Source organism: Scyliorhinus torazame, chromosome 1 (assembly GCF_047496885.1).
Source record: "Scyliorhinus torazame isolate Kashiwa2021f chromosome 1, sScyTor2.1, whole genome shotgun sequence".
NCBI classification, from domain to species: Eukaryota; Metazoa; Chordata; class Chondrichthyes; order Carcharhiniformes; family Scyliorhinidae; genus Scyliorhinus; species Scyliorhinus torazame.
The window spans coordinates 162,079,444-162,079,819 of NC_092707.1; positions in this window are offsets into that span (position 1 = coordinate 162,079,444).

Genomic DNA, 376 nt, shown 5'->3' on the forward strand with positions numbered 1-376 from the left:
GGGTGCCCCTTACTAGTGAGTCTGTGAATATCTTCTGCAGGTGTGGTGCCAGTGCTAAAGCAAATTTTTTGTAGACGTCCGCCGGGAATCCCTGCGCATTCCCCGTCTGCATGGAGGTGATACTCTCTATGACTTCTGTCAGTTCTGGTGGTGCTTCCAGGTCTGGTCTCTTTTCTTACCCCATGACTGGCATGCCCAGTCGTCGAGGAACTGCTTCATCTCCTAGTCCGCCTCCGGGAATTCAGAGGTGTATAGCCCTCAAAGATAATTCCCACCTTGTAGGCCCAGTGCAGGCTATTACAGATTAGTGTAGCATGACCTATTTTTAACAAATCTATGCTGGCTACCCTTAATTAACTCAAACTTCACCAAGAAG